This window comes from Meles meles, chromosome 4, assembly GCF_922984935.1.
Source record: "Meles meles chromosome 4, mMelMel3.1 paternal haplotype, whole genome shotgun sequence".
NCBI classification, from domain to species: domain Eukaryota; kingdom Metazoa; phylum Chordata; class Mammalia; order Carnivora; family Mustelidae; genus Meles; species Meles meles.
In genome coordinates, this window is record NC_060069.1 from 118,960,141 (window position 1) to 118,983,241 (window position 23,101).

At 35.4% G+C, this 23,101-nt stretch overlaps 1 protein-coding gene across 3 annotated transcripts in view; it reads right to left on the bottom strand.

Annotated features, from left to right (window-relative positions):
- Nucleotides 1–23,101, bottom strand: part of EPHA6 (EPH receptor A6) — a 929,004-nt gene that overhangs the window by 836,948 nt on the left and 68,955 nt on the right. The window lies entirely within an intron of this gene.

A 23,101-nucleotide genomic window follows, 5' to 3' on the forward strand; every position in this document is an offset into this window, starting at 1 on the left:
TACTCTCTCTTGTCCTGTGTGAACAGGGGGGCCAGTTTGGGGACAAATAATGAAATCATCACCTTTGTTTTCCCTACCACTTTCATATATAGTCTTTTTATACCACATTAAAGAAAGAAAAAACTGTGTTAAAGCAGACTTCTTAGTTTTTTCATGTTACTAAATGCCCTTATATTTGATTTGCAAAGTATGAAAACAAGTCATTTTTTAATAAACTTACTATCTTTAAAGCATAGATTACATTATTATTGTAAATGCAGGTATACTGACAGCTGAGGCAAAAGCAAAAACAAAATCCATGCATCTTTTTCCTTGACCAAAAGTTACTCACAATCTGATCAAAATGCAGACATAAAAACAAATGATTAGAACGTAGTCTTTTAAATTTTAAAATGGAAGATTATATAAAAGCCTAGCAATTAAGTTACATTAGGGCTAGTACGGAGGTCTGGGAGAATTTCACAAAGGAGATTCAATTTGAGCTGACCTAGGACAAAGAGACTTTCAATTAGATGTGATAAGAAACAAATGGTTTACTTTTAGAATAAAGTAACCAAGTTATAACGAAATCATTTTTCGGTTGCTGGAGTCAGGACTATGAATGGGCATTATTTGGGGAACTAGCAGGATAGAAATGAGGTTGGCTTATCCAAAATCTATAAGGAACTTAGCAAACTCAACACCCAAAGAACAAACAATCCAATCAAGAAATGGGCAGAGGACATGAACAGACATTTCTGCAAAGAAGACATCCAGATGGCCAACAGACACATGAAAAAGTGCTCCACGTCACTCGGCATCAGGGAAATACAAATCAAAACCACAATGAGATATCACCTCACACCAGTCAGAATGGCTAAAATTAACAAGTCAGGAAATGACAGATGCTGGCGAGGATGCGGAGAAAGGGGAACCCTCCTCCACTGTTGGTGGGAATGCAAGCTGGTGCAACCACTCTGGAAAACAGCATGGAGGTTCCTCAAAATGTTGAAAATAGAACTACCCTATGTCCCAGCAATTGCACTACTGGGTATTTACCCTAAAGATACAAACATAGTGATCCGAAGGGGCACATGTACCCGAATGTTTATAGCAGCAATGTCTACAATAGCCAGACTATGGAAAGAACCTAGATGTCCATCAACAGATGAATGGATAAAGAAGAGGTGGTATATATACACAATGGAATACTATGCAGCCATCAAAAGAAATGAAATCATGCCATTTGCGACGACGTGGATGGAACTAGAGCGTATCATGCTTAGTGAAATAAGTCAATCAGAGAAAGACAACTATCATATGATCTCCCTGATATGAGGACATGGAGAAGCAACATGGGGGGGTAGGGGGATAGGAGAAGAGTAAATGAAACAAGATGGGATTGGGAGGGAGACAAACCATAAATGACTCTTAATCTCACAAAACAAACTGGGGGTTGCTGGGGGAGGTGGGATTGGGAGAGGGGGAGCGGGCTATGGACATTGGGGAGGGGAGGCGAACCATAAGAGACTATGTACTCTGAAAAACAACCTGAGGGTTTTGAAGGGTCAGGGGTGGGAGGTTGGGGCAACCTGAGGGTTTTGAAGGGTCAGGGGTGGGAGGTTGGGGGAACAGGTGGTGGGTAATGGGGAGGGCACGTTTTGCATGGAGCACTGGGTGTTGTGCAAAAAGAATGAATACTGTTACACTGAAAAAAAATAAATAAAATGAAAGAAATAAAAAAAAAAAAAAGAAATGAGGTTGGAAAGATAGAGATCAAATGGGGAGGATTTTTGTGGTGTGGTGTTTCCAGCAGATAAATGTGTAGGGTCCATGACTCAGACCTTTATTTTTAACTACTACCTCCAAGTCCCCTAGATGCCAGTAGGCCATGGATTATAGTCTGAGAAACAATGCTTTGATATTTCATCATGAGTTTTATATCTTCACATAGTTAAGAAGTGGAGTTTTCTATTTGTAGCTTTAAAAAGTTCCACTGAAAGTATGCTATTTGGTGTCTATTTTAAGGATTCTGTGGTTTTTCTTATTTGAATCACTATGTTTTATTCATTTTTTAAAAGATTTTACTTATTTATTTGACAGAATGAGGGAGATCACAAGTAGGCAGAGAGACAGGCACAGAGAGAGGGGAAGCAGGTCCCCTGCTGAGCAGAGAGCACAATGTGGGATAAGTATAAAACCATATATCAATTTCTGAGATGAACGTTAATTACTTATTGTAGAATATTCTTTCAGTAATATTAAAATGAGTTTATTAAATATACATTTGTAAAACTGAGCTGTAATTCTTTAAATTTTATTGTGGAAAATTCTCAAACATATTTTAGAATGTAGATGAAAAACAGTAAAAGGAACCCTCATGCACTCATCACCCACATTCAATAATTACCAACACACAGTCAATCTTCATCTATATATCTTTACCTACTCTCTCTCACTGCAGAACTTCTTTGAAGCAAATTCCAGTAATAATCATCTATAAAAATGTAGTGTATATTTATGATAAAGACTCCTTTTAATATGGCAATAATATTTTAGTTTATTACTATAAATAGTAATTCCTTAATATCATCAAATATCCAGTTTTTAATATCCCTATAGTCTCAACTTAACTTAAACAGAAAAATCAAGGTAAGTGCTATCCATTGCAGTGAGTTGATATTGTTCTTTGTTTTTTTAAACTATAATTTCCCTCATTAACTTTTTTAAAGTTAGATTTATTGAGGTTATGATTTACTTATAATTTAAAAATTCACTCATTTAAAGTGTATGTTTCTATGAATTGTGACAAACTCCCACATCCATGTAACCACTGCTACAATCAAGCTATGGAATATTTCCATCGCCCCTAAAATTTCCCTTGTGACCTTTATGGTGAATCCCTTCCACAGTCCAGCCACTGGCAACCACTGATTTAATTTCTGTCCCTATGATTTTTGCCTTTCCCAAAATGTCAAACCAGCAAAATCATATAGCATGAAACCTTTTGAGCCTGGTTCTTTCATGTAGCACAATGCATTTGAGATTCATCTATGTCATTGCATGTATCAATAGTTGGCTTTTTACTGTTGAAAGTATTCTATTGTATGGAATTCCCTACTTGATGCAAATGTGAGCTATTTCCAGTTGGGAATGTTATAAATTAAGCTAGTATAAACTTTCATGTATAGATTTTTATATGACCTTAGGCTTTTACTTCTCCATGGTAATAGGGAATTTTGGGTTATAGGGAGAACGTTTTTTATTTATTTGTCAGAGAGAGAGAAAACACGCAAAAGCAGGTGGAGTGGCAGGGAGAGAGAGAAGCAGATGCCCTACTGAGCAAGGAGCCTTATGTGGGATTTGATCCCAGGATCTTGTGGTCATGACCTGAACCAAAGGCAGATGCTTAACCAACTGAGCCACCCAGGCGTCCTAAGAATGCTTATTTTTAAGAAACTGCCCAATTGTATTTCAAAATGGCATTAGCAGAATGTGGTTTTCCAGTTGCTTCACATCCTCAGCAGGATTTGGTATTGTCCAGCTTTTTTTTTTTTTTCTTTTTAAGATTATATTTATTTATTTGACAGAGAGAGACACAGCAAGAGAGAGAATGCAAGCAGGGGGAGTGGATAAGGGAGAAGCAGGCTTCCTGCTGAGCAGGGAGCCCCATGTGGGGCTCAATCCCAGGACCCTGGGATCATGACCTGAGGCAAAGGCAGAGCCTTAATGACTGAGCCACCAGGTGCCCCAAGGTATTGTCCAGATTTTTAAAGGCATTCCAAGAGATGTGTGATGATATTTCACTGTTTTTTTATATATTTCTTCAGTTACTTGCCAGTTATCTTTTTCACTACTTGAAATCAAATTTACTAAAAACAAAAACAAAAACAAAAAATGTAATTTTGTCCCACATTCTAGCTTTTTCTAGTTGTGAGATACCATTCAACATGTCCCATATTTTCTTTAAATTGGTAGATTTAGTAGCTTGATCAGATTCAAGTTCTATTTATTTATTTATTTATTTTAGTTTTATTATTAGGTTTTCTTTTAATTTTTTATATTTTTTTATTTCTTTTCGGCGTAACAGAATTCATTGTTTTTGCACCACACCCAGTGCTCCATGCAATATGTGCCCTCCTTAATATCCACCACCTGGCTCCCCCAACCTCCCACCCCCCGCTCCTTCAAAACCCTCAGGTTGTTTTTCAAAGTCCATAGGCTCTCATGGTTCACCTCTCCTTCCAATTTCCCTCAACTCCCTTCTGCTCTCCATCTCCCTATGTCCTCCATGTTATTTGTTATGCTCCACAAATCAGTGAAACCATATGATAATTGACTCTCTCTGCTTGACTTATTTCACTCAGCATAATCTCTTCCAGTCTCGTCCATGTTGCTACAAAAGTTGGGTATTCATCCTTTCTGATGGAGGCATAATACTCCATCGTGTATATGGACCACATCTTCCTTATCCATTCGTCCGTTGAAGGGATCTTGGTTCTTTCCACAGTTTGGCAACTGTGGCCATTGCTGCTATAAACATTGGGGTACAGATGGCCCTTCTTTTCATCACATCTGTATCTTTGGGGTAAATACCCAGTAGAGGAATTGCAGAGTCATAGGGAAGCTCTATTTTTAATTTCTTGAGGAATCTCCACACTGCTCTCCACAGTGGCTGCACCAACTTGGATTCCCACCAACAGTGTAAGAGGGTTCCCCTTTCTCCACATCCTTTCCAACACACGTTGTTTCCTGTCTTGCTAATTTTGGCCATTCTAACTGGTGTAAGGTGGTATCTCAGTGTGGCTTTAATTTGAATCTCCCTGATGACTAGTGATGATGAACATTTTTTTATGTTTCTCATCATGAAATTGAAGAAGACACAAAAATATGGAAGACCATTCCATGCTTTGGATTGGAAGAATAAACATTGTTAAAATGTCTATACTGCCTAGAGCAATCTATACTTTTAATACCATTCTGATCAAAATTCCACCGGTATTTTTCAAAGAGCTGGAGCAAATAATCCTAAAATTTGTATGGAATCAGAAGAGACCCCAAATTGCTAAGGAATTGCTGAAAAACAAAAATAAAACTGGCAGCATCACGTTACCTGATTTCAAGCTTTACTACAAAGCTGTGATCACCAAGACGGCATGGTACTGGCATAAAAACAGACATATAGACAAGTGGAACAGAGTAGAGAGCCCAGATATGGACCCTCAACAAATATGGTCAAATAATCTTCAACAAAGTAGGAAAAAATATACAGTGGAAAAAAGACAGTCTCTTCAATAAATGGTGCTGAGAAAATTGGACAGCTATATGTAGAAGAATGAAACTTGACCATTCTCTTACACCGTACACAAAGATAAACCCGAAATGGATAAAAGACCTCAACGTGAGACAGGAATCCATCAGAATCCTAGAGGAGAACATAGGCAGTAACCTCTTCGATATCAGCCAAAGCAACTTCTTTCAAGATATGTCTCCAAAGGCAAAGGAAACAAAAGCAAAAATGAACTTTTGGACTTCATCAAGATCAAAAGCTTCTGCAGCAAATGAAACAGTCAACAAAACAAAAAGGCAACCCATGGAATGGGAGGAGATATTTGCAAATGACAGTACAGACAAAAGGTTGATATCCAGGATCTATAAAAAACTCCTCAAACTCAACACACACAAAACAGATAACCATTTATTTAATTTTTTATATACCATTACAAGGAACATACCAATGTCTACTAGGGTCATGTCAAAAAGACTTAGGAACCAAATTTCATAGGCTTCCACTGGTCAAAAATGGATAATGTAATCATACACACAAGGTTAACGCATTTATAATGATTCATAATGATAAAATATACCTATTGATAACTTTTGCAGAATACTAAGAAAGCATTATATTTTAAAAATTGGTAAGTAATCTGAAAACAATAAAACATGTATTTTGCTTTTTCTATATAAACTACTTATGAATAAAGAAATAGTTAATAAAGGAACATTTCTCTTATTGAAATAGTTCAGGTAATAAAAGAAGAAGGAATGACTGAATTAGGCTATCCCATTTTCTACTCCTAATGAATTAATATATTTAGCTAATGGTTTTCAATGGCTGCTTGCATCACCTAAAGAGAAAAAAGGACACATAAAAGGCTAGAGCTTTTAAAAAAGTCCCTTTATAGTTTCATTTATGTCCTATTAACATACAATTCTATAAGCCTGGAAGTAAAAGAAAGTATAATAAAGATGATATATACATATATATGTATATGCCATATATATAAACACACACACATATATATACATTAATTCTCACACACACACAATTACACAAAAATATTTGATGGGATTTATCTCATTATTAAATGAAAGTTATTTTCATTTTTGGTACATGCTACTGAAAGGAATTCAGAAGTGTTAAAGACCAGCATGCAGTTCTGGACACTCAAAAGTTCAATGTAACTCATTTAGCACATTTATACTTTTGAAATACATCATTATTTCCCTGCAGGCTGGCAAAATAATGATACTAATTCACAATCACCATAGGAAGAATTTTCTATTGTTATTTTCTTCTTGATGAAATCTCCACATTGTCCTAAAACTTCTTTCGTTTTTAAAATACCCAACTAACAGATGAGAAAACTGATCTTCAGAAAGGTTAAGTAGTTTTCCTTGATATCAGAAACAGATTTGTATTCCTACTGAGGAGACTGATGCTAGACTGTCCTTTAATGTTGTAAAACATTTAAAACCTTGAAATTTCTTGTGTTTTTCTTCTTACCCTTTATAAAAGTTTTTAATTTAAATTCCACTTAGTTAACATAATGTAATATTAGTGTCGGACAGTACAGTGATTCAACATTTCCATACAACACCTGGTGGTACTCATCACAAGTGCACATCTTCACTCCCCCATCACCTATTTTACCCATGTCCCATCCCCATCCCCTCTGGCAACCACGAGTTTGTTCGGTATAGTTAAGAGTCTGTTTCTTGATTTCCCTCCCTCACTTTTACTTTTGTAGATACAGAGAAACATCACTATTTCTTTTGCTGATCCAAAATCTTTTATCCTAGTTTTTTCATCAATGACTTCTAAAGAAATTTATGGGTATTACATATAAATCATACCATTTAAATCAATGGGTTTATTAGAGCAAAGCATTAAAAAATCTCTAATATTGAAGTCTACCAACAAAGATTCATTTTTCATAGACTTTCAAATTAATTAATTGCTTAGTTGATATAATTTTTTTTTCTGAAACACTATTAGGCTGCTTGGTTCTCAATATTTAACATTTATAAACTGTGAGGTATATGCATTTCAAAACAAACAAAAAAGGAAAATATGTATATATCTACAAGAGTGTAGAACCTTAGGATTTCTTCTTATTAGTTTCAAGAAGCAAGATTTATATAATTAGTTTATTTTCTTCTTTAAACTGCAATTGTACCTTTTCAAAATTCATAGGAACAGTAAAATTTCAAAGTTGCCTGCCTCTGCCTTCAGCTCAGGTCATGATCTCAGGGTCCTGAGATCAAGCCCCACATCGGGTTCTCTGCTTGGCAGGGAGCCTGCTTCCCCCCTCTCTCTCTGCCTGCTTCTCTGCCTACTTGTGATCTTTGTCTGTCAAATAAATAAATAAAATCTTTAAAAAAAAAAATTCAAAGTTGCTGACGAATGAGAAACCGATATTAAAATAAAACTAAGGAGTTTGAGATTTTAAATACCTTTACATGTGATAAATGTTTAAATTTTACTATTTGTTTCATATATAAAACCCCCACAAATTCAGGATTTTCAGGCACACTAATTGTATTGTACCCAGCAAGGTGAGAGCTCCTCCTGCTGGCTTCAAACAAGAGTTATCTTGTCCCTACCAGTGCAAAAGTACTGTAAACTTCAAGATGAAAAAACCACTATGTTGACATAAACTTCAGTAAAAAGTCAATACTTTTTAAATTTTTAATTTAATAGAATGCTTTTAAACATGGCACAATTATTACCTATTATTATGTAATGTAATTTATGTAAGGAGTACATATGAAAATATAGTTATTCATATTATCAATAAGAAGTTGGATAAATCAAAAATAAGTGCAAGGAGTAGTAGATTAGTGATATCAAAATAAAGTTGTGAAAATGTTTGTTTAATAAGCAAGATAATTCATAGAATATGTTTGCTAAACTACACACAATTTTCCTATTAACTTATAGAAATAAATTTCTGACATATATTTCTCTCTGAAAATCTCTCTTAATTTTTTTGTACTCCCCTTACTCATTCTTTTGGAAATTATAAGAAAATTTCAATGTGTTCTAAAAGAAGAAAGCAAATGGTAAAGACAAGACTGATAGTCCTGGATTAAATGAGACTGAGTACCTAAAATTAAAAACTCAATGCTAATTTCTTGCCCTTGATATCAAGTCTTTATCTACATCCCTTTTAATAAGATTAAGAGATATTTATTTTAAAAATGATTAGCATATAGGTTTATAGTATATAATAGGGCATCTCTACTCCAACCGCACAATAAAAAGGACAGGATTTTATTTGTAATTATTTTGACAAGTTAAGCAAAACAGATCAATTGACCCACTAAGAAAGTAGTTATGCTTTTGGATAATTTCATTGTAAAAAATTGGGTTAATGGTATGTGAATTGAGTACAAAAATTTACCAATATTCTCCAACAGACTTCATGTGAAAAAGAACAAGGTATTTCTTTTTATAATCATTCAATTTAGAGCCTTTATTTCACAAATAAATCCCAGAAGGTAAAGTTACCTAGTTACTTAGTAATAACATAGTAGTAGAGGCTTTTGATATTTAATTCCAGTCACGTTCCACTGACTGTAACACACTTACTAACCCCCATATTTCCAAACAAACTAGTTAATAGACAAAGGGACTGCTTCTGACATAATGACCAGATACAACATAGTCAGAGAATACTTTTGATTATAGATAGACAAGCATATATATGTATGCATATGTACATGTATATACTTTTTATTTCTATATATTTTAGCACTTTTCTATTTTAATGTCATCCTGTTTATATTCTGCTTTAAACTGACACTCACATTACAACATTAAACAATTTAGTTTTAGTTTTGACATAATTGCATATTTTTGATTGACAAAAATCACAGCTACAATTTCCAGATCTGTATAACTATGGGTATCTACCCTCACACAAAGTCAGAATCAATATTTAATTCCTAAAAAATCGAACACAGATTGCTTTAAATAAACATAGGATTATTATGTTTACCCCTAGTATTCCCCTATGTGTATTGGTATTATTTTAAGCCAACATTTTCCAAAGAGAATAATTTCTTCTTAAAAATAGCGAAACTACTTTTATCTAGAAACTGAGATCAATATTTGCTCATTAGGTGAATTTACAGCATTTTGCTTTTTCATGCCATTCTTGATTCTGTGATTGCTTGCCTAATTTTAATATAGGTGGTGTTCATGATTAATTTTCCTACCCCATGTGAAAGTTTGAAAATCCTGTTTGAAAGATAAAGTAACATGAACACAGTGACCTTAAACAGCTTTCTCAAATTTAGAGAATAAAATCAAGGCTAGAACTTTTGAACTTATACCATACAGCTTTCTACTCTATTAGAAAATGAAATCTTTTTCAGAAAGCATGTTCAAACCTCTCTGCCTCTGTCCTTTCTGGAAAACAGATCACTCTTTTTTAGTTCTTTTTTTTTTTAAAGATTTTATTATTTTATTTATTTGACAGAGAGAGAGATCACAAGTAGGCAGAGAGGCAGGCAGAGAGAGAGGAGGAAGCAGACTCCCTGCGGAGCAGAGAGCCCGATGCAGGGCTCGATCCCAGGACCCTGAGATCGTGACCTGAGCCAAAGGCAGCGGCTTAACCCACTGAGCCACCCAGGCGCCCTTCTTTTTTAGTTCTGATGGAAAAAATAAGATATAATAATCAGAAATTGTTTTCCTTTGTTATCACCTTAAACAGAAAAAAAAAATCAAGCTAGTTTGTTATTTATAAGGCAAGTTATACTTAGAGTTAAGAACTGCTACCGGAAACCAGTTGATTAAAAATATAACTAGTATTGTTCATCTCACTTCCACACCTTATTTTGCCCAAAAGAACCTCCATATTGTTATCCTGCTTGACACAGCTTTATTTGCTTCAGTCCTAAATCATTTTTTAAGCCTGCCATTAAGACAGGCAAGCTTACCCCATAGACCCAAAGAGAACTCAGATGTGGATCTGATCCATGGTAAAGTCACCAAATGACAGGTGCACCCCCAGGCTCCTGAGAAAGATCAGTAAGACTTACAAATGAGTCAGCTCACAAGTCATGCTTTCCCCATCAAACTGTTCAGTTATTTCTACAGATTTAAAAAAAAGGAAACTTGGCATGTTCCTAATTAACAGCAAATACAAGTCTTTCATTTTGACATCTTCAGCCCTTTGATCTATAAAAAAACTAAGTAGTTTTGTGTATGACCAGTATTATTTCCATTTGTGTCAGTTATACGGAGATTAAATAGGTAGGAAAGACTATTTGTCTTTGGTTTTAGATTTGCTAGTCATACATTTAATAAATGCGATTTTTTTCATCCGTCACAGAAACTCACAACACTTACTACATTTTCCCCAATATGCCCAAACCATTGACCCCTTCTCCCCATCACTTATACAGTATCAGAAATGCTTCTTGCCTTTCTAGTGCTTTCTTTTCTTATATTTCTCACTTCTCTTCCATGGCTTTGGACACTATTTTTTTTTAAATATTATGAAACTCAAGGTTTGAAATGCATTTTTTATTTTTTATAGCTCTGGTAAAAACAGATTATGACTACTTATTTGAAAGTTTTACCTAGTCTCATTTAAATATAATGGCTATCTCAATATAAAACCATTTCTACATGCTGGAAGAACAGTCTAAAAAAAATTATTGAAACTGTTACTCTAAAAAGAAGTAAATGACTTTGTACTGAGAAAGAATATGAGTTTTATTAAAATCTAAGAAAAAAGTATATGAGTAAAAGAAAGACTTCTTTTTTAACCCTTGGAAAATGGAAGTGAATTTTTGTTTGTTGGTTTTTTTTCCCCCTTTGAAATATTGTTTTTTTTTCTCCATTACACTTACATGGTTATGTCCATAACGGAAATCATTTTTAACTCCCTTCATTAGTATATATGTAGTCACAAAAGCGTTACTTGATTATACTTTAAGACATTTTGATGTTATTTCAACACTTATTAAATCTGTTATTTTTAAGATGCTATTATTAGTTATTGCAGGGTATAGAAAGTTTATAAGATACTATGTATAGCCTCAAGGAGTACCTGATGTTATTTTTTCACTCCCACTTTAAGGACTTTTGTGTCAACATAAACATGCCATAGTTTATTCAAACATGTATATAGCAAAGAAGCTTAAAATGCCTTATTCAGAAGGTACTTAAGAGAAAAGGCTACAGCTATTTTGTACAATGTGTAGAATTAAACTGTTATTTCAAAAGGGCAAACAGCCAATAGCATATCAACATCTCCATACAACTGTCAGTAATTGGACCATTTATCTCACTTCCTATAGAAATGCCAAAGATGAATAGATTTTAGAAATGTATTCCAGTAGTCAACAGTAAGGAAAATAATAATTTTCTATATGAAAAATACTTTTCAATATAATCCCCAATACAAGAAATATCTGCTAAATTGTGAGAAAAGATAGTGTTTTATTTAAAGTGAAAAGTGAGAAATTAAAAAACTGAAGTACACATTACTAGAAGTAAACATTAACTAATCCAAGCTTTAGTCATCAGCTATAAAAAATTATCAGGTAAAAAAATCATAATTGTATTGTTAAAATTTTGGAAAACATATATATCAAACAACTCTGATAGGGCAATATTCTCTTGCTGTCCATTGAAACTGTGGCCACATCAAGATATAACTATCAGGACACCTGGGTGGCTCAGTCAGTTGAGCCTCTGACTCTTGGTTTTAGCTCAGGTCATGATCTCAGGATCCTGGAACTGAGCCCTACATCAGGCTCTGTGCTCAGTGAAGAGACTGCTGGAGATTCTCTCTCCCTCTCCTCAGTTCCTCCCTCACCCCAATCACATGCTTTCTCTCTCTAAATTAATAAATAAAATATTTTTTAAAAAGATATAATTATCAGTATGTAATTTAAAAATTACTTCTGCCAATACAGTATGAGCTCCTCAAGGGAAGGGGCTGTGTGTGTACATTTGTTGAATAAAATAAATGAATGAATGAATGAACAGATGAATGGAAGGGAGCCTAGGCAAAAAACTCATGTCTTGAGAAAAAATATTCTTAACCAACTACTGAAAAAGCAATGCAGGATTGCTTTTTCAGCAATCCTGAGAAGGCAGGCACTGGACAAAATTTAAGTGGCCATTGTGCTTACTTTTTAAGGGAGAAGGTCAAAGGCTACTCACAGATGACCTCTCCAAGAGGTGGTTAAGGGACAAAGTGGTCTTTGGAAAAAATAGGGATTTGTTTCGAGCACAGAATGGACTGTTAGAAGACAAACACCTTCTGCAACTTTTGAGGTCCTTTTCTCTGCTCCATCTGGCCCCAACCCCTTCATCAAAGAGTACCCTTAGACTCCTTGCTCTCAGTCCAAACTCTGTGCATCTATAGCCCTGTCTCTCACAGTGCATAGTGTTCAAATGATCCCTTCTTACCTGCTGCTCCACTGAAAACATTCATCATATCAAGAAAACATTTTCACTAAAACAGCACACAAATGTGCTTATGAATACTCATTTCCCTTATTCTTCCTATTTTAGTTATCCAATTTAAATTTGAATTGATTACAGTACTCTCTGGTTGAAAGTGAACTTGAGACTCTTTTATGGCATAGATAAAATCATACCAAAGCAATTCCTCATAGACCTGTATTGAAAAAGAACTCCTAACACCACAATTTTTATCATATCCAAAGATATTACCCTCTGTTTAGATTATATTTTCTGCCTGTGTAAACTTAGCCAATTTGTAATTCTTGTTCGACCGACCAGCTGTTGGGAATGGCTCTGCCATTAACCAAGTAATTCTCTAAGTTTTAGTATCTACCCCAACCTGGCTCTCCACAGACTCTGATCTGTCACTATTCCAGGATAATATGCATGACTTAGTATGTAAAAACTAGAGTAAAAAATAAGTTTGCTTATGTGTCATGGGTCAAGATTTCCTCTTCTTTGTCCTTTGAATCTCTCTCGTTAATTGATCTACTCCAAGAGTCAACAAAACAAAACAAAACAAAAAACGAGAGTCTTCTAAGAGAAAGCTGAGAGCAGTGGTTTTTTTTTTCCTTACATTTCCCCATCCACTCTCTCCAGCTATTTCCAGAAATATAATCCATACTCTAGCTTTAGTGTCTAAAAAAGATAGAGCCAAAGTGCCAATTGAAGACACTTTCTTACAGCAGCTAACTAAACTGTCCACAAACACTTAGATTTAACAGTCAGCTGCTTACAAAACATGATTGTCATATCATAAAACTTGATAATCTGTTCATACAATAATTATATTTCAGGAGAGATGCTGCAGAAGAAAATTTAAATAAAATGTAATTTTTAACTCTTTTACCATAATTTAACCATCCTTGCCTGTCTAAGAAATATATGTTGTCTCCTGAATCACTAAATCGAATTATACTGAGGATTTTAGTAAGTAATATTGCCTATGGAAGAGAATTCTCTCTATAATGAAAGAAATTGGGAGGAAAAATATGACGACAAAATATAAAGACAACTAGTTGTCCTATTATTTACACATAAAACAGCTTTTAGCATAATTATTTGATAAATAAAGTTATGAGAATTATGTAGGACAACTTCCTACTGAAACTACTGAGGAAATGACAGAGCAAATGTGATGCCAGATTTAGAGGCACATGAACTGTAAGACAGCTGATCTTTTGTGGCATATTTCTGCACTGCAGACGAGTTAGGAGAAGGAATGGTTGGTTCATAAATGAAAAATTTACAAATGTGATCCATGCCAATATCAGCACAACTTCAGTATATAGAAAAGAATGACAGATGGATGCTTTATTGTTGGCAGAAAAAATAAAAGAAATAAAACAAAACAACAACAAAAAATAGGCATTATCATCATTATCCTGAAGGGAAGGCAAGTCATTAAGTACTGTTGTGAAAGTGTTTATCATCAGGATCTTGTGCAATAAAATAAATGCAATAAAGATGATAATGGCATTTTAACATTTAGGCAAGTGGAGACCATTTTATCTAACACAGGTTTACCAAGAATAATTAAACATAAGAAAGCAGATACAGGCTTTTATAAGACATTGATTAATTTCAGGGGCACCTGGGTAGCTCAGTGGGTTAAGCCTCTGCCTTCAGCTCAGGTCATGATCTCAGGGTCCTGGGATCGATCTCCACATCGTGCTCTCTGCTAGCGGGAAGCCTGGTTCCCCCTCTCTCTTTCTGCCTGCCTCTCTGCCTACTTGTGAGCTTTCTCTCTCTGTCAAATAAATAAATAAAATCTTTAGGAAAAAAAAGACACTGATTAATTTTAAGTTATTGATTACTCAAGACACGGATTATGGTAAGAAATATAAAATGTTGAGAAATTATTTTGGTAAGGTCATCAGGATCCAAACTCCATCCTCAGTTACCATGACTGCAAACCTCAATTCTTATCCTTCTAAGGAGGAATGATCATATTTTAGGAGATTGATTCCTGCTAATCAGACATACATGAGTCTAATTTATAAATAAGGATAATTTATTCACTGATGATTTGTCTCCTCAAGGAATCTCTTTCCTTGCAGGTAAACACATTCAAGAGACTAAATTGTGGATCAAAGATTTCTAGGAAAGTTCTAAATTACTGGAAAGGATTAATCCTATTTCACTTTTCAACCCTCTACATCTATTTCGATGTAAGGAATTAACAACTTTACCTACCTACTTTAAAGCTCCTAACTTTCAATAGTGCCAAAGAGAAAAAAAGTTTTCTACTTCTAAAAAGTGTTTTTCAAATACATACATTGTCAATTTATTGTAACTTTGGCATTTCATTAGCCTAAAGAGATCCATGTCCCATTTCTAACTTATAAAATGAGAAGAATATTTTTTAAGCCACTATTTCAAACACTATTTACAAGTCATATTAGAGTCTCCATAGTTATATCCTATTATTGGCTAAATTTTGGAAGGACTAATTTTTATTTTTTGGAAAGAAAACTGGTTCTATGCATAGATTCTCATTAATTACAAAGTAGTATGTGTTGTTTTTTCCTCCCCAAGGAAGATCCTTCTATGTGAATAAAACAAATCCCAGTTACTGAATTTTATATGGCTTCAAATAAGGACGTAGAATAACATCTGTGGCCATCTGCACAATTTTGGAAAGAATCTAAACTTTTAGGCATAGAGCCCACAATTGGTTGGACAGATTGATTTGGTCTAAGACAGGTCTTGCAGATAGAGAGAGCAGAAGCAGGATCCCTGCTGAGCAGAGAGCCTGATGCAGGGCTTGATTCCAGGACCCTGAGATCATGACCTGTGCCGAAGGCAGTGGCTTAACCCACTGAGCCACCCAGGCCCCCAGGTCTAAGACAGGTCTTTACTGAAGTTCTTATTTTTATCAACCAAGAATGAGAAGAGTTTTAAAAACTTAAAACCATTGATTTGTCAGTATGGTTTCTGAGAAACTTACTAGTTTACTCCTCAATGACATTATTTGATCATATAATCTAAAACCACCATATTCTGAGTAATGCACAATTTTACATTCTTTGGGAATCAGTTACTTCTTATTTTCTGTCTTCAAGCTTTTCAGGAAAAAAAATTAATGGTTTGGGGATTTGAACTATTACTTCAATGTTATCAATCTTCAAAAAAGTATGGCAAAAAAAGTATGCTGTAGACACAACACAAACTGTCCCCTGTATATGGGGGGAAGGACAGACCAAAGAGAGGGACACCATTTCAGATTGGTTGGTGGCAGGTTCTATTAAACAATGGAACTTACTTAAAAGCCTTGTCTTAGGCAGCCACAAGATAAGTGTACCTCCACACCTGCCTGTCAGGTCTTAAAGCTGTAGAAGCCTCAACTAGGTACACTCACATGTACTGTTCAGATGGTCTTAACATCTTACCCACTCTAGGCTATGTCTTTGGAACAGCTCCCACTGCAAGAATCCTGGGAAGAACTGTACATTCCAAGGACAGATGATGAGGTGAGAAGACTCTGATTACCCAGGGCTAGCTCACTGTTCAACTGGTAGTCATATCTTCTTGATTACCTCTTCCAATACCACCCCCCAAACTTAACAAGTCCACATTTGACTTTTGATTATTTTCCCATGAACAGATAGCACCTCCTGTCTTCCCAATTTGAGTTACTGGCACCCCGCATCTGCTTAAGCACACAAATTAGGAATCTGTATCCAATTCTTTACTCAGCCCTCACTGCTCATCTATCATTTTGCAAACCATATATTGTAGGCAAAACAACAACCCCCCACCAAAGTTGTTCATGTTCTAATCCCAGAAATGTGTGACAATGCTATGTTATACAGCAAGGGAAATTAAGATTGCAGATGGAATTAGGTTGCTAATCATCTAACCTTAAGATAAGGAGACTATCCTAGATTACCCAGTTGGCCCAATGTAATAAGCAGTAAATGTCCTTAAAAGTAGAAGAGAGAGTCAGAGGAAGTTGTGACTAAAGAAGAAAGGCACAGAAAAATACAACTTGCTGACTTGAAGACAGAGGAAGGCAGCAATGAGTCAAGGAATGTGGGCAGCCTCCAGAAGCTGGAGAAGGCAAGGAAATGGATTCTTCCCTACAGCCTCCAGAATGGAACACAGTCCCACTGACACCTTGATTTTAACCTAAAGAGATCCATGTCCCATTTCTAATTTACAAAATGATAAGAATAAATTTTTGTTTTTTAACCCACCAAATTGAAGGTAGTTTGTTACAACAGCAAAAAAGAACCAACATACTAAAGTTCCTAAATCATCTTCAAATCTATCAGTTTTCTATTCGCTACCTATTTCATCATTCAACTGATCTGGGATCCCTTGGTCTTTTTCCTCTCATTTAACTTCCATAATATAGTCTCAAGGATCTGCCTAAAAATATCAATCTGATTTTTTCCATTCTTTTCTCAAAATCCCTCAGTGGTTCACCGTATCACTTAGAAAATTCTCCCACTTAAAAAAAAAAGGGGGGGGGTGACTGGGTGACTCAGTGGGTTAAGCCTCTGCCTTCGGCTCAGGTCATGATCTCAAGGTCCTGGGATTGAGCTCTGCATAGGGCTCTCTGCTCAGCAGGGAGCCGACTTTCCCCTCTCTCTCTGCCTGCCTCTCTGCCTGCTTGTGATCTCTCTGTCTCTCTGTCAATAAAGAAATAAAATCTTAAAAAAAAGAAAATTCTCCCAAAATATTTGCTATAAATGTGCACTTATTTCTTCATAAATATATATTAACATTATACCAGGTTCTCAGCATAAAGGTGAATCAAAATAAACATAGCCCATGTCTTCAGGGTTATTATAATCTAATGTAAAAAACAGAAAATAAATAAAATATAAAATAAATATATAACTATGTTATGAGAAGTGCTATGAATCTAATTTAGATTTTAGGCTCACAGAAAGCCTCTAGAAAGAGTCATAATTATAGAGTAGAACTATTTTCTATATTCCATTTAGATTCAGGATGTGAAGTATATAACAATGAATTGAAGAAGACATGAAATAAGATATTGCTGAATTACTTATAACTCAGTATTTCTTTCACTTTTTTAGTGCTAGAACCTCTTTGTCACTGAATATGCTCTAACATTCTATGGTAAAATGTTCAAGAAAACACAGTAAAGTAACTGCTGCCTTTCAAGATATCCTTTTCTCTGCATGCAGGACACTTCTTGTTTTTATCTCATCTGTCTGTCCTTCTTCTGTAGTACCCCATCCCTTCCCTACATTACTCTGATACACTGGTAATGCTCAAACTCACTTCATCCTCTCACCTTTCTACATTTCATTCTTTTCCTTTCTTACTGGAATTTTTTCACTTTTTTGGTTCTGGAAAAAGACTCAATCATCACTTATGGCTTAGCTTAAATGTGATTTCTTATGGAACCTTTCTAAACTCATCACCAAAAGATGTAGATGCTCTTATTGTCATGTGGCATTGAAATCTGCTCGTACTTCACAAACAGAAATTATCTTACTTTATTTTACTTCAGTGCAAGATTTTCTTTGTGTAACTGTACTTCCATAAAATCTAAAATCCTTGAAGACCAAAACCATATATTTTAACATCCACAATCTTCCTGAATTTTGATTATCTTAAAAATAGTTAATTAAATGGATTAGCAAAATGAGAATAAATACGAATTTGAGAATAGTTAGTATTATTATTCCACGGTTAGTAAACGGCTCCGAATATTGATGAAAATGGACAACTCAGAGTACACAAACAAAAAATAGTACCCACAAAGTACATTAGAATACACTGAAGAGGAATGAATAATTAAAAAAAAGTTTGTGCTTTTCTATCAGATTGTTACAAATGAAATACTAATGCAGAGCTAAAGCACTAGCAAAGTCACAACAATAATCCTGAAATCCTGATTTATGGGAAAGAATAAAAATTACTACTGAAATGAAATCATAGTAATTCAGGGGCCTCAGGAATTTGAGCAAAAAAAAAAAAATCAATGGAAACCAAGTAGGACAGATTTTAAATATATAATAATAAAGTATATTTGAAGTAGTCAAGCATACTCTTTTTAGATCAGTTATATTTATAATTAATCATATGTATTTAAGTAATCTGAAAAAACACACTTAAATGTAAGGGAAAAGCAGCTATGAATAAGAATAATTATCTACCCCAAATAAAATAAATCAGTTGGTGCTCCTGATAAAAGTTGATGTATTATGGCCACTGGAATGGCTAAGGAAAGGAACATCAGATGGCACAAAAAGCATTTTAAAAGCCACAGAAGTTGCAAGAACATATTTGAAATTATATATAAGAATCCTACTGATTTGACACTTTCATCTTGAAGTTGCCAGAATGATGACACAATTTTATAGAGTCCCCTATTTGGTTGGGTTTTCGTTGGGTTTTCAAATTTCCAGTTATTTTTATTAGAGTCTAGATATATTGAAACTTCAGAAAATAAGACAGATTATTAATAAATATCTATACCTAATATGCTCTAAGATATAGTTATAAATTGTGACAACATGCCTTTGTGTCTTAAAGGAGCAAACTATGGAGATAAGGAAGTATGGAAACCCCTACAAGATTTCACATTATTACTGGGGAAAGTGTCCTTTCTTTTTTAAACAGGGGAGCCAAATGGACAATAATCAGGAAGGGGTAGGTTATTCTGACTCTGGGGTCAGTGGCAATTATCTCCTATACCCTGTATTATAAGAGCCATAATACACTAGTCATCTTGTTTTTGGAGAAATAGATGATGTACTCAAAGAAATTCCATAAAACAACTGTAAGTGAAACCTATCAAATGAATAGTTTGCCTAAGGTCCCAATCCCAGATAAGTAAGTTACTGATGTGAGAAACACCAGACATAGTTAATTCACCTCCTCTTCATCTCTTTTATCAACCATCTACTGAGTACTTAGTAAACCCAAGAATTATGCAAGGGACTCACGTACATATGAAATGGAACTGAATAGGTCCGAGGAACATAAAACATTTTACATTAGGAAATGTTTTGTGAAATTAAGAAAATTCTTCAAAAACTAAGTAATATACTGTACCACATAAAATTCGTAAAAATAGAGTGCCTGTCATAGATCAATGGAACAGAATAGAGAGCCCAGAAATAGACCCTCAACTCTATGGTCAACTAATCTTCAACAAAGAAGGAAAGAATGTCCAATGGAAAAAAGACAGTCTTCAATAAATGGTGCTGGGAAAATTGGGCAGCCACATGGAGAAAAATGAAATTGGACCACTTCCTCACATCACACACGAAAATAGACTCCAAATGGATGAAGGACCTAAATGTAAGAAAGGAATCCATCAAAATCCTTGAGGAGAATGCAGGCAGCAACCTCTTCGACCTCAGCCGCAGCAACATCTTCCTAGGAACATTGGCAAAGGCAAGGGAAGCAAGGGCAAAAATGAACTATTGGGATTTCATCAAGATCAAAAGCTTTTGCACAGCAAAGGAAACAGTTAACAAAACCAAAAGACAACTGACAGAATGGGAGAAGATATTTGCAAATGACATATCAGATAAAGGGCTCGTGTCCAAAATCTATAAGGAACTTAGCAAACTCAACACCCAAAGAACAAACAATCCAATCAAGAAATGGGCAGAGGACATGAACAGACATTTCTGCAAAGAAGACATCCAGATGGCCAACAGACACATGAAAAAGTGCTCCACGTTACTTGGCATCAGGGAAATACAAATCAAAACCACAATGAGATATCACCTCACACCAGTCAGAATGGCTAAAATCAACAAGTCAGGAAATGACAGATGCTGGCGAGGATGCGGAGAAAGGGGAACCCTCCTCCACTGTTGGTGGGAATGCAAGCTGGTGCAACCACTCTGGAAAACAGCATGGAGGTTCCTCAAAACGTTGAAAATAGAACTACCCTATGACCCAGCAATTGCACTACTGGGTATTTACCCTAAAGATACAAACATAGTGATCCGAAGGGGCATGAGCACCCGAATGTTTATAGCAGCAATGTCTACAATAACCAAACTATGGAAAAAACCTAGATGTCCATCAACAGATGAATGGATAAAGAAGAGGTGGTATATATACACAATGGAATACTATGCAGCCATCAAAAGAAATGAAATCTTGCCATTTGCGATGAAGTGGATGGAACTAGAGGGTATCATGCTTAGTGAAATAAGTCAATCGGAGAAAGACAACTATCATATGATCTCCCTGATATGAGGATGTGGAGATGCAACATGGGGGGTTAGGGGGATAGGAGAAGAATAAATGAAACAAGATGGGATTGGGAGTGAGACAAACCATAAGTGACTCTTAATCTCACAAAAGAAACTGGGGGTTGCTGGGGGGAGGTGGGGTTGGGAGAGGGGGAGGGGAGTTATGGACATTGGGGAGGGTTTGTGGTATGGTGAGTGCTGTGAAGTGTGTAAACCTGGCAATTCACAGACCTGTACCCCTGGGGAGAAAAATACATTATATGTTTATGAAAAAATAAGAAATAAATAAAAAAATGTAAAAATAGAGTGCCTGAAAAAATTTTGCAAACTGACCCAAATTCATGAAACTTAGTGACAAGGAAATAATTTTGAATTAATCCTATCCAAAAGTTTAAACTTTGATGAACATTCTCTTTACATAGTATTGGACCCATGTCACAAGAACTGGAATTTCTAGTTTTTCTAGAAGATTAACACTCTAGTTACTCCAGACCTACTCCAAAATGTCACACATTATAAGGAAGTGTTCTCACCATACCATCATCAATAATGGGATTAAGCTAAAACATTTGGTCAATTTAAAGACAAAAAACAATTTGCAAGTATGTATTTCTTAACTTATCTTCCTCTTTCTTTCTTATTTTCCTCTTTAAGATGATATTTCCTCCAGTATTCCCTAAATTCAACAAAAATTCTGAGCGAATCTCAAGCGACGAACATGTCCTATAGGATCTTGACATTCACCTTTTTTCTTAGCAATCTATCTCTCAAATCCAGTGTTCCAGGCCTTACTGAATTTATATCATGTTTTCAAAAACCTCAAATTCTTTGTGCCTTCTCACAAACTAATATCATCTCACCTTGGTGACAACCTACTCACCCGTGGTCTCAATTTAAATGGCAGTTCTTGTTGGAGACTCTCCTGATCTTTTTTTACCTAATGATGAAGAAATCTCATGTTTAATGGGCATCCTTAGACTAATACATATTTTATAGTTGAAAACCATGTAACTATTTACTGTAAGTATTCAATCATTTATTTCCCAGAAGAGAATAAGTTTCATAAGTTTAGAGACCAGAGTCATCTTTATCAGCAACCTTTTTTAGGACCTAGTAGAATGGCCTATCAGAAGGCTGTCATTAAGAGTTCAAATGGGAAATAATAATAGCCTTAGCATTAAAAATTCTCACAACTGATGAGTGTCATGGTGAAGTCTAATCATTCTAAGTATACTTAGTATGCCCAGTTAATTTTTGCTTCTCATTTGAAACTGACCATGTCAGTTTATATTATTTACATATAACTTCATATAATGGATGAGAAATATAGGAGCCAGAAATATGAGATGACTTACTAAAGGTCACTCAGGTAGTTAGTGTTATCATCAGATTAAAATCCATATCTGAGCTGAAGATCAAGATGTCAAAGTAGGAAGATCCTGAGCTCTTTCCATAGACACACCAAAACAGCTGCATATAGAAAAACTCAGATGAACCTGAAGACTAGAAGAGCTTTTTCACAACTAAAGATATAAAGGAAAATCCACATTGAGATGAGTAGAAAGGGCAACGATACGATCTAGTTAGGACCCACAATCCTAGCCTAGCAATCCAAAAATGAGAGACATATTAAATTGGAGGTCCCCCTTGGGGAGCAAGAGGTTTAAGTATTACATTGGGCAACTCCATCCTGGGGATCTGCACTAGGAAGACAAGACCCTATCACACCTGGCTCTGAAAATTAGCAGGGTTTAACTGCAGGCAAGGCAGGGGGCTACAGTAAACTGAAGTTCCTCTCTTAAACGGCCTGCATACAAACTCACTCACTCCAAGACCCAGCACAGAAGCAGCAGTTTGAAAAGGTCCTGGGCCATGTATAAAGGATATTTATTGACAAATTTTAGGGCATGTATCAGAGAAGCAAGGATCTGTAGGAACTTCCTCCAGAAATGGAAGTGCTGGCATGCTCTATTTTTCTTACTCTCCTTCTCCTTAGCTGGCCCAACGGTGGTAAGTGCCATTTCTAACACTCTCCACCTATCTTGCTAGCTCCACTCACTCCTCCCTATTGTTCTCCTGCAGACCTGCCCCTCCTAACACACCCACCAACAGACACCTCTTCAAAATATCTCCAACCCTGCCATAATCA